We start from the raw sequence: 12,138 nt of genomic DNA on the forward strand, positions 1-12,138 counted from the left end.
GGGAAAGAACATAGGCTTTAGAAGCTGGACTATTATAAACCTGCTTTTGCCCTAAAGTACTGCAATTCCTTGCTTTGCGAGCTTGGGAAAGAGAGCTGAATCACATTTTCACCTGTGAAATAATAATGACATTTATACCACATATAAAGACTAAAGAGCCAATAAACAGAAAGCACATGGAAAAGTGACACACTTGTCACATATAGGTGCTCATAAATGTGTGTTTTTCCCCTCATTTTTCGACGAATGCTTCAAGACTTTAGTGTACATAAGAAGCCCCCAGGGTGCTTGTAATACTGTAGGTCCCTAGTCTCCACTTGCCAGTAATTCTAACTCATAGGTCTAGAGTAGTACTCAGAAATGTATGTTCCGAAGTACACCAGTGACTGACACAGTTGATACCTCGACTGACTACATGTTGAGAGAGTGTTATAAGAAAGCTGAGACAGTTATTCAGGGACACAAAGGGGCAATCCTGGAACCACTACGAGAAAAGCACCGATAAAAATACACTACAAAAAAGGACTCAAGTTTCTTTGAGTGGCCCCAAATCTCCATAGGAAAGAAGGTGTTCCTTACCTGGGGCCAAATGCAGGATATTCCTCAGAGACAAATGTCACTGACATTGAAGATCATTCTGCAAAGTAACCTCAAATTTAAGACAAAACCATAAGTGATTGTCCTAAGACCGAGGATGTTCAACTTTAAAAGGTTAACTCTCAGGGCTTCCCTGACAGTCCAATGATTAAGATTTCGCCTTCTAATGCAGGAGGTGTGGGTTCCATCCCTGGTCAGGGAGCTAAGATACCACATGCCTTGCGGCCAAGAAAAAGATAAAACATAAAACAGAAGCAATAATATTGTAACAAATTCAATAAAGACTTTAAAAAATTGGTCCACATCAAAAAAAAACCTTTAAAAAAAAGGTTAAGCTCAGTGAGCTCAGTGAGTTCACTTATTTAAGCTCAGTGAATGAGTTTTTAGGAAAAAATGAATCAAATATTTTAGTATTAGGATATATATTTTCCTATGCCAATTCATAATTTTCTGTGTTTTTTCCCCCTGCTTTGCTATCTCAGAATCCCTAAGGAGCAAAGTCAGTTTCCTCTTATTACCCCCACACTTAACATTTCCTTTGCTCGGTGCTGTACACAGAGCTCTCACATTAAGAACGATGAGTCAGTCAATCCTCTCCGTACAGGATGTAGTATTTTATAATGTGTGCAAACACAGCAGCAAGTACAATGACATGCTACCTGATTTCCAAAAACTGTTCATCTCCCTAGGCAAGCTCCATTCATTTAACTCGGCAGCCAACTTCCCCCTCCAGCAGTGGTTAGTGAGTGACCCAACTATTCTCATTCCCAGGTACCTTTCCATTCATCTAATAGCCTTGCTCTTCAAGATGTGTGAATGTATTAAATCACTTGGTCCTGGGCGGTGGTATATCACAGCTCTGCACGCCTAACTTCCACTGAAGCCACCGATAAGAAAATCTCATGAAAGGAGATCACTCAAGATAATAATCTTGTTCCAGATATGATTTGGGGGGGGAGCCAGAGACCATAAAAAAGGGAGAAAAGGAGGAGAGGAAGAAGATATCAGGCAGCATGAATCAAAAATGAAAAACAAAGGAACAGTTTAGGCTCCTTCTTTTAAAATAGCTTTGGTATATGAGAGAATGAGAAAAGATTTCCCCCAAATCACAATACTTTGGGAACAAAACTAAACTGGGCTTTGTAAACAAGAATTTAAGACTTAGGAGAAAAATAGTTTAAAAGTTGCTAATCATTACTTTCAAATGCTCAAAAAAAAACCCGAAAAACTCCAAACATCTCTCTATATTTAGGTCTTTTTAGAGCCCCAGAGAGAAATCAAGGAACTAGTAATCAGCACTTTCAAGCTTAAATTCTAAGTGCCCCCAGACAATCAGAAAAGGGAACTTTCTTCTCTTCAAAGGTGTACGTAGTATGTGACTCGACTGAATGCAATCAGGTAGAGAACATAAAAGACCTGATTCTGAGTTAAAACCAAATTTCAGAGGTACAGGGGAAAAGGAGGACCGCAGAAAACGGGAGAGACAAAATCATCAATCTATCTCTCACAAGATTTTAAGACACATACATTTTTCCGTATCTACAGTCTTTGTAGCTGCAAGAAAGGCAAATTAATTAAGGAATAGTTTGTTTTAGGAAAACTATCAATGAAAAATTTCACTTCCTGTAAATTATTCTTTCTTATATAGTACACTCTGTGCTAACATATATTGCTATACATGTTTCCCCAGTCACATTTATTGCCTAAAGTAAGGTTCACCTATATTCTGATTTCCCCCACCACGAGGATTATCGGGTCACTTGGCCCACACTGTGGGTATATTGCATCACCAGTCCTAGAAGAATATATAATGTGTCTATATTTTGTGTTCTCACACGCTGAACTCTCCAGTACTTTGCTACTTATTTCGCTGTGATCTTGTGAACTAGATATGGTAACAAGGCCAGCTAAGTATAGGCCCACCTCACTCTGTCCATCCAGTGTGTAATAATATAGCTTCTACTGTCCCTGTGCCAAAGACCATGCGTGGTCCTAAATTTTCACAATAACATTAAATACCAGCTTAAGCCACAAGGCTACTCACAACCTGTAACACCCATCCCTCTTGCCCAGCCTCTTCTCCTGCCGCTCCAAGAAAAAAAAATGTATAAGCCTGTTGCTACAGTCCTATTCTACCAATTAGAGTCGTGCAAATGAGGCATATGGTTCCATATCTCTGTACCTTTGAAAATTTTTCTCTCTTTTCATAGGGCTAACTCCAGCATATCCCTCAAAACTCTACTCAGGCATAGAATCTCCTGGAAGCTTTCCCAGGTCCCTCCTTCCCAAATCTCTCTCACCTCTGTGACCCCAAGCTCTGCTGTGCACAAGTCTATAGTAACCTCTTCACTGTTCATTTTTTTTCTTTTTTTTTAGCAGTACGCGGGCCTCTCACTGCTGTGGTCTCTCCCCGTTGCGGAGCACAGGCTCCGGACGCGCAGGCTCAGCGGCCATGGCTCACGGGCCCAGCCACTCCGCGGCACGCGGGATCCTCCCGGACCGGGGCATGAACCTGCGTCCCCTGCATCGGCAGGGGGACTCCCAACCACTGCGCCACCAGGGAAGCCCCCACTGTTCATTTATTAGTCTGTCACCCACAAACAATTTGACTCATTGATTTATTAGCATGTTGCCATTTTAGGAGTTCTTTCTACATCTGCTTCCATGCTAAGTACCCAGACCTCTGGTGAAGTGTTTAATTCTTAAAAGTCACAGATAAAATTGTTTTCTCCATTCCTCAAAAGGGAAAGCAGTCTCTGGGGAAAAAAATGATTTGCTCAAGGCTAAACAACTACAAAACAGTGGAGCAAAGATTGGAACCTCCAAAGCTTTCAGTCTTTGCCACTTTCCATTACTAGTCTTCTATCTTTAATGACAGTAGCAATGCTCAGCCCTTGTTAAGTGCTGAATAGATACTTACTGATAAGAATGAGTGAATGACACTGTTGATTATACACAGTTGATTAGATTAGGAAAGGTACTTGACCACAGCTGTGCCAATCAGATTCTCTCTCCCAAGAATTTACAATTGGACTACATTCATGTTATGTTAACCTCCAAAGTACTATCCTGGAGAACTTATTCAGTGACAAACTGGGCACCTAGCTCACAATCTCTCTCTCCTTCAAAACCTGCCATCATCCTGGGGAAACTGGATACCCCATCCGACATGCTGGCATCTCACTTTCCTGAAGCCTCCAACAGATATTTCCATAGACCTCTACTATTATCTTGATCCCCTTACCATGAGAACTGACCCTAGTCTGCAGGGACGACCCCAGGAAGTCAGGTTAAGAGTATGTAACACATTTCTTGGACACAGTTGATTAGATTAGGAAAGATATTAGACCAGAATTGTGCCAATCAGATTCTCTCTCCCAAGAATATAGAACTGGACTGGTCAACTGAACAGAGAAAACAAACTCTGGAACTGGGAAGTGGCCTCATTTGTTCATGTACATGTCAAGCCGTGAAATCTAGTGTAGAGAGAGAATATTGAAGCAGATACATAAAGCAGAAGCAAAAAGGATACAGAACATCACTTGAATTATTAATATTTTATACCTACTTTTACAGCCTGGCTTAGTTCCAGGACACCCTTGGGTTTGTTCCATGAACTATCCGTGTACATATAATATCTCACAAATTTTCTTTATTGTTTTGCTTGAGTTACTTGGAGAGTTTTAACTAAGATACTTCTTCATGTCCAGGTACCTTCTCCATCACTTTTCTTTAGTCACATGGACCTTGGATGCACACCAAATAGCTTTATTGTTACAGAACCAAACTTGGGTCTGCACGCCTGTGTGTAGTAAAGCCCATCTACTGACACTGGGTGTGGTAAAGGAAAGTTCAGTATTTATTATAAGGTGCCAGACAAGGAGTCCGGGCCAACTAATGCTCAAAAAACACCCAAACTCCCCAGTGGGTTTTAGGAAAGCATTTTTCAAGGCAAGATGAGGGAGGGGAGTTGAGCTTATGCACAGTTCTCTGCTTGGTTGATGGTGAGGTAACAGGGTGGTGTCACAGGGGTTAATATTATCAATCCTCAGGCTCCAGTACATCCAGAGGCTTTGTGCTCATGGCCATCATGTAGTTAACTTCTTCCATTAGGTGGGGGTTTTAGCATCTGTAAAACAACTCAGAAAATATGCATCAGGCACTGTTATCTAGATAGTTCAAGGAGGAACTAAAGATTCTGTGGCTGCCATATGCCTGATTTACTGTTTCAATTCTTACCAGTTCTCCTGGCCCAACTGCTACTTTTGTCACTACATGTTCACGTCCTTTCAATCACTAATTCTTAAGCCAGGCTTTTGTGACTCAGGGGAGGCCTGGGAGACTACAGGTTTTCTACAAACGACAGACAGGGTGAGGACATGGTGGGAGGAGTCTGTCCCTGGAAGGCCCCATAGGGTCCGGCTCGGTTACATGACTTCCAACATCATTAAGGCCAATATCCCCCTTCTGACTAAAAATTTAGGTTTTCCAACTTGCTTTGTCAGCTAATTTCTCTACCTGTTCATCAACCCTATCTAATTCTCTAGCCCACTGGGGCCTCAACCTTCTTCCTTTCCAAAAGCATCCGATTGTGTGTTCATCTCCCTTCCTATTCAGTTTAAATGTCATGGTCTTTCACTACTACCACCTGTCAATAGACTTCATTTCCTTGCCACTTTGACCTTCTCTAGGATCATCTAAAACCCAAACATCCTCACACCAACCATAGCAACCAACTTGGATGAATCCAATTATCATGCTTTTTCTATACCTGTACTTGGACAGCTAATATACATATACATTATATATGTATACATATATGTGTGTGTGTGTGTGTGTGTGTGTGTGTGTATATATATATATATATATATATATATATATTTCTAAGCCAAGCACTGTTTCAAGTGTTTGCTTACAAAAACTCATGTAATATATGAGGTAAGTAATATTATTTGTATTTTACAGATAAATAAACTGAGGCACAAAAGGAGAAGTCACTTCCCAAGGTCACACAACTAGTAACAGGCAGAGCCAGAATTCAACTCCAGGCAAGTCTGGCTCTATAAAATGTGTTCTTATTTCATCCTTCTTCACATAAAAATATAAAAATATATATAAACACCATTTTATAGAAATTCTTTCTCTGTACCACCAAGAAGTTGAAATGTAGGTATGCACCCCCATTCTTTATTTTCCTCCATCCCTCCTATTAGAATACTCCCTCTCTTTATGTCTGGATTTCTATTCCCTATACCCCATCTTCTCTGAAATCTTACTCTGGTTATTATACTCTCTCTCTTCTGTTTCTAAACCCTAACAGTCTAATTTCTATTTTTTATATTCCAAACATTCTGTTATTCATTTTGCTATTATATTTTTAACAACCAAGAGATACTTCTTGGTCCTGATATTTCTTTCTTAGTTTAACCTTTTTCTTGTTTAAGGCACACAAAACTTTTCTTATCTCTCAAAGGACATTAATTATAGTATTTTGAAGTTTACTTTGTTTTCTCCATTGTCTTTGTGTCATCCATGATTCTTTCACCTCTTTGTTTATTTTGACCTGTCTTTCATGATTGAGGTTTTGAAAGGATGCTGTTTCTTCTTTGGCTATAGATTCATTCTTAAAGCACTGATGACCTAATAGAATCACTGTGTTTGGAGGAAGAGCTTTCCAATATTAACTTCTGTGCAGAAAGATCTAAACATTCTGCTTGGGGACTCCAAAATATATCTGGGTTGGTTCAAGTTTGACATCTGTTATGGGCTGAACTGCAGTCCTCCCAAATTCATATGCTGGAGTCCTAACCCCCAGTACTTCAGAATATGAACTTAATTGGAAATAGGGTTGCTGCAGATGTAATTAGGATAAGGTCATACTGGAGTAGGTTGGGCCCCTAATCCAATATGACTGATGTCCTTATGAAAGGGAAATTTGGACACAGAGACACACACACACACACACAGAGCATTATGTGAAGATTAAGGCAGAGATTGGGGTCATGCAATAGAATTGAAGGAATTCCAAAGATTGCAGGCAAGCCACCAAAAGCTAGGAGAGAGGCATGGAACAGATTTTTTTCTCACAGACCTCAGAAGGAACCAACCCTGATGACACCTTGATCTCAGAGATCTATTCTCCAAACTGTGAGACCATAAAATTATGTTGTTTAAGCCACCCAGTTTTTGGTACTTAGTTATGGAAGCCCTAGCAAACACCTCTAATTGCGCTGTAGGAGAGTTTGTTTCTTGCTTCTGCCATTTAAGGAGCACGGTGATAAATACCAACTGGGATGCCCACTTTTCAGTATGTAAACTTTCAATTCCTCTGTTTGTAGTCCTGCAATTCACCACCTACACACCCAAACACACACACACACACACACACACACACACACACACACACACACACTTCATCCTGTTGTGTCCGGTGTCCTGAAACTTTTTGATTTAATTTCTTCAGAGAAAAAGTCTTCTGGATAGCTATGGGGGGGGGAGCGGGGGGTTCTTCTGAGTTTGATGACTGGGGCAGTGGATCAACAACTCAGGGCGCTCCGTACGCAGATCTTCAAGATCCCCCTCTTTTCTTCCTATGCCTGCTATTTACCTTCTGTGGTAAATGGTTTCTCTAAGACCTGAAACTCTATGAAGAGTTTTGAGTCATTTAGAGGTACTGAAAATTCAGCAATATTCGTATCTCCTTCTGCAATAACCTAGTTTCTAAATTTCTATGCTTCATAAATGACTGATCATTTCTCTGTTTTGTGGTTTTCAAAAGCACGTGGCATACTCACTGTCACCGCTGTGGATACATATCTTTCTTAATCCTTTTATCCTCATTTTAACTGGTTTTCTAGGAGTGTGGAGGTAAGCATGTGTGAACAATTTATCTTCTCTCAACAAAACTCAATAAGCCTTTAAATAGGTTCCTAAATTTGTACCTCTTTTAATTCCACATTTCCCCTTAACTACTGTTCTGTCAGCCTCCTCCACAAACTTTGAATTATTTATACTCTTTATCTCTATTTCATTACCTCTCCCTCCAACCTCACACATCTCATCTAAGCTTCTGCCCCTTCCCCAGCTCCATTAAAAGTACCCATATAATGTCCCCTAAGATTTCGATGTCATTCAGTTGACTTCTGATCAGCACTGGTTAGATGGACATCCCCTACTTCTTGTCACATTCTCTCTCTCTGCCTCTCATGACACTTTATCCTCATAACTTGCCTTCTACCTTCAAGGCTATGCATTTTCAGCGTTCTTTGTTAGCTGAGTCTTGTCAACCTGAAGTTTAAATGTTGGGCTTCCCCAGGTGTTTCTGTGAGGTACATTTCTCTCCCAGGCTGCTCTCTGCATGATGGTTCATGCTACTCCCATGGCTCCACTTATTGTGATTCTTAGATGTACTACTCCAGCTCAGACTGAGTCTGGGACCCACTGACCCATATATTCTACCACCTATTTGACATCTCCTTGCAGATTTCTTATAGGCATTTCAAACTAAATATTTAAGTTTAGAAAAGGTAATAGGGACTGCCCTGGTGGTGCAGTGGTTAAGAATACTCCTGCCAATGCAGGTGACACAGGTTCAAGCCCTAGTCAGGGAAGATCCCACGTGCCGTGGAGCAACTAAGCCCACGCACCACAACTGCTGAGCCTGCACTCTAGAACCGTGAGCCACAACTACTGAACCCATGTGCCACAACTACTGAAGCCTGCGTGCCTAGAGCCCGTGCTCCGCAACAAGAGAAGCCACCGTAATGAGAAGCCCGCGCACCACAACGAAGAGTAGCCCCCGCTCACCGCAACTAGAGAAAGCCCATGCACAGCAACGAAGACCCAATGCAGCCAAAAATAAATAAATAAAATAAATAAATTTATATATAAAAAAGGGTAATATACCAAGCCCACGATACGAGACACAGAAAAGCAGGAGTGTGTAAAGGAAATGTCATAGTAATAACCAGAATTGTAGAGGAATTAGTAGTGCCTGTTTCCTCACGGAAAACAGAATAGAGCACTAGAACGATGGATTTATAAATCAAGGTATTGTTAAGACCTGGTAAGAATGAACACTTGGAAAAAATAGGTATTAGGTGAGATAAATTTTGAAGGAAGAATGAGAGGTTCAGCAAAACTGTGGTTTTGCTAGTGCAGAGGCATTTAGTGAGGGTCTTTGGGCAGCTGGGAGGTCAAGTGATGGCACATGGGATGAAGGAGCCAGACATGAGCCTTTTTCTGTCCTCACAATCTGTCCTGATGTTCATCCTGATTACAGATTTAATTATTAGTATGCTATTCATGTATAAAACATTTATATTTTCAAATGCTTCCTTCAGTGTTGTCAACCATCTCTCAAGCTACAGCCACATAGGGGCACAGACAAGACTCAGTTTGACTATATACCTTTTATTCCTTAGTTCAGCCCCACCAGCCAGATCCCCACAGCTAATGAAAGAAAGCCCCGTCCTCCGTGTGAGGGATGAAGATGGAGAGGAAGGTCAGTGGAAGGCGTGACCTCTCTGATGCCTGAGGAACTGTTTCTTCTTCCTCTTAGGGATTCTTAGTTTTCCTCACCAGAGAGATAGTGCAAACTTTCCAGAAAAATATTGTTAACGAACCAAACTTGAATCTGCTTGACTGATGCTAGGCAAAGCCAATCTAGTGACACCAGGTTGTGGTGGAGGAAAGTACAGCATTTATTGCAAGGTGCTCAACATGGGCCAAGCAAGGAGAATGGGCCACTCATGCTCAAAAGACCCGAACCCCTCAGTGTCTTTTGGGGAAGGGTTTTTAAAGTCAGGATGAGGGAGGTGGTTGCAGGGTGCCTGGTCAGCTTGTGCATATGCTTCTGATTGGCTGGTGGTAAGGTAACCAGGTGGTATTTGGGGAATCTCAGTCATCAATCTTCTGGTTCCAACTGGTCTGGGGTCTACATGCTGGTGGTCAGCATGCAATTAACTTCTTCCACCTGGTGAGGGTTTTAGTATCTGCCAGACAAGTCAAGGATTGGGTTCAGGATATTATCTATAGCCCTTGGGGAGGAACTAAAGTTCCTGGACTTTGTTTTATGGCTATTATTATTTTTTCTTGCTTGACTGTTTTCCTTTGTTTCTGCATTTCCTCATTTCGCTGATTAAATTTGCTCTTTGGAACTCAGGGAAGGCCTAAAAGCTAAAGCTTTGTTACAGATAAGAGGAAGGGACACAGGGCTGTCTGTCCTCAGGAAGGTCCTGCAGGGTCCTGGTCAGTTTCAATACGAGTGTCTGGTACCAACATTACTTTCCCACCTGTGCTGTTGTTGTGAAATGAAGCCTTTTGTTTTCTTTCTCCCATAGCTCTGATCCCAAAATGGTACAAATATGCTTCTCCAGGGCAACCAGTGTCTCTTTGCAACCTCCTCAGGAGCTTCTCAGGTGTAATCTGAAACTGGCCCCCCGTCCTTGGCAGGGGGAGACCAAGAAAAAGGTAGATTACTCCAAATTGGTAGGTGGTAGGTTTAATAAGCAAGGGAACTTAGGTAGGATGCTTGTCTTGGTCAGCTGTAAGACAAGTAGATCTCAGCATATGCCTGCCAGTATCTTAAAAGTTTACGGTCTTAAAAGTTTACCAGGGATCAGCCATGTACTCAGTCCCAATGGCCTCATCACCACATTTCTATTTCAGTGAGGTATCCTTGGAGCAGCTTCTGGGAGTGGGGAAGGCAAGCTGAATGCTCACTCCAAGGACAGGGGAGGGGGTGGGGAGCCTCCAGTTGCCTGCTTCCAGGCAACCGTGTGCATCCATTGGCGACCACATCTTCTGGATTCCTTCCTCCAATGACCAGTCAGATTACATCGTTCTGCACTTTGTCATTCTGGTTATTCTTCAGTTTTGTTTTTTTTTCCCCACTATGTCTCACCTTAGAACCGGTTTTCGAGATTGTCTCTCTTTATTTGACATGGACATTCAGTTTCACAGGGCAAAACAGGCTCTCACAAAACTCTAACTTTCAGCCCTGCCTTTTTCCAAGGAACTGATCTTTCCCCTCTGCCATCCGTGTTGCCTCATTCTCATAGTTTAGTCAGCAGCAACTTGAGTGTGTGCCTCTTTGGAGCTCTAACTATCCATCTTTAAGCTAATATTGAGAAATAGAACCCATTTCATATTCCCATCTTAAAGATGACAGCACTGACATTTAGACTGGTTATTTCAGGAAATTATAAAGCTAGTTAAATAAGATACTGTCTATAAAATGTTTAGCAGACAATTACACTTCTCACTAACTTCCATACCACACCACCTGGCCAAATCATGACAATCTCTCATCCAGATTATTCCAATAGGCTCTTCATTGATCCTCCCACTGTTTGTTATTCATTCTCACACAACAGCTCATGATATTTTTATTTTTTTAACATCTTCATTGGAGTATAATTGCTTTACAACGGTGTGTTAGTTTCTGCTTTATAACAAAGTGAGTCAGCTATACATATACATATATCCCCACATCTCCTCCCTCTTGCGTCTCCCTCCCATCCTCCCTATCCCGCCCCCATGATATTTTTAAAACACAAATTTGATTATGTCATTCCACAGCTCAAATTCTCTAATGGTTTCCCGTCTCAGAGTCAAAACCAAAGTCCTGACAATGCCCTATAGAGCTCCGTTTGACCTGGCTCTCTATCATGTCTCTTACTTGATCTGAAATGACTTTCCCTGCCATTTTCTGTCCCTGCCACATTGGCCTCCTGCTGCCATAGCGTGCACCAAGCGTGCAGCCACCTCACGGTCTTTGCCCTGTTCTTATCTGCCTAGACACCCCCTCCCCGCACCATCCCAGGTACTTGCATGGCCGGATTCTTTATCTCCTTGAGGTCTCTGCTCAAGCACCACCTTTGCAGCTTGCCTAGCCACCTGATTTTAAACTGTAACCCTCCCATGACTCCCTGAACTCCCCAACTTCCCCCCTATCTAATTTTCCTCCATAATATTTTTCACTATCTAATATATTCCATGCTTTAGTTATTTTGTTTATTGTCTGTATCCTAAACACGCACACACACACACACACACACACACACACACACACACATTGTAAACCACAACAACAGGGACTTGTTTCTGTTTTGTTTTCGGCTATATCCCCAGCAAATAGAAAACTGCCTGGATACCTAGTGGGTGCTCAATAAATATTTGAAATATTTGAATTAACAGTGAAAACTCTTTTCCATAGTAGAGCTTAATAAATATTTGGTACGGTTATTATTGCTATTGTTCTCTTGTCACTGTACTATTACCATTAGTATTAGCCAGAATGAGAACCCAGTTCTTCCGATGTCACATCTCAGTGATCTTCTTACTCATCCAAAAATACTGTTGGTGAGAAGATGATAGAGAATAAATTATAGCAGCAAAAATAAATAAATAAATAGATATAAGAAGGCACTCTGACATAAGAACTAATAAGTTTTCATCAAATGTGCACTGAAAATATGAAGGATGCAGCAAAACTGTTAAAATATGTTCCATATCCTCCCACATTATCTTCCAAAGTAG

The sequence above is a fragment of the Delphinus delphis genome, chromosome 11, assembly GCF_949987515.2.
Source record: "Delphinus delphis chromosome 11, mDelDel1.2, whole genome shotgun sequence".
Classification (NCBI taxonomy): domain Eukaryota; kingdom Metazoa; phylum Chordata; class Mammalia; order Artiodactyla; family Delphinidae; genus Delphinus; species Delphinus delphis.